Raw genomic sequence first — 494 nt, 5'->3', positions numbered from 1 at the left:
GATTTTGTTGCAAATGAGCCGAACCCTCCAGGTGTAGGCTATCCTGCAGATCAACACTGTGTCTATAGTTGTAAGTTATTTATTCAAAACATTATATTTGAACCTCTTACATACATAAAATTGACGTACATCTTACTTATATAAAATATTCTTTTTATTTTCATGTAGATTATGATAAAAATGGTGAAGCAATCGGGATACCTGTAAGAGTTCTACTTCACTTATCTATGCAATTTTGAAATTAGGAATTATTATATATAGGCTATTATTTAGCCATCGCAAATATATTAGCTACCCTCGCAAAAATCACGGTCGACAACTGTTGCAGGGCCTTGATTAGATGACTATTTGCTACGACTATTTATTTGTTACCATGAGAATTAGCTATAATTAAATGTTATATTTCTTTTATTTATAATCTTACTTTTCTTTCTCATTTCTTAATAGACTGCTTCGTCATGGTTGTGGATAGTTCCAAAGGGACTATATGATCA

General features: G+C 31.4%; 1 long non-coding RNA gene across 1 annotated transcript; it reads left to right on the top strand.

Annotated features, from left to right (window-relative positions):
• LOC110011540 lies at nt 1-494 on the top strand. Its single transcript, XR_002286546.1, has 3 exons — nt 1-70; nt 169-203; nt 448-494. It is a non-coding gene; the product is annotated as an uncharacterized LOC110011540 (long non-coding RNA).

The sequence above is a fragment of the Sesamum indicum genome, unplaced genomic scaffold (assembly GCF_000512975.1).
Source record: "Sesamum indicum cultivar Zhongzhi No. 13 unplaced genomic scaffold, S_indicum_v1.0 C03637, whole genome shotgun sequence".
Taxonomy (NCBI): domain Eukaryota; kingdom Viridiplantae; phylum Streptophyta; class Magnoliopsida; order Lamiales; family Pedaliaceae; genus Sesamum; species Sesamum indicum.
Note: the sequence above shows the minus strand (reverse complement) of the source record. Positions and strands in the feature narration are given on the sequence as shown.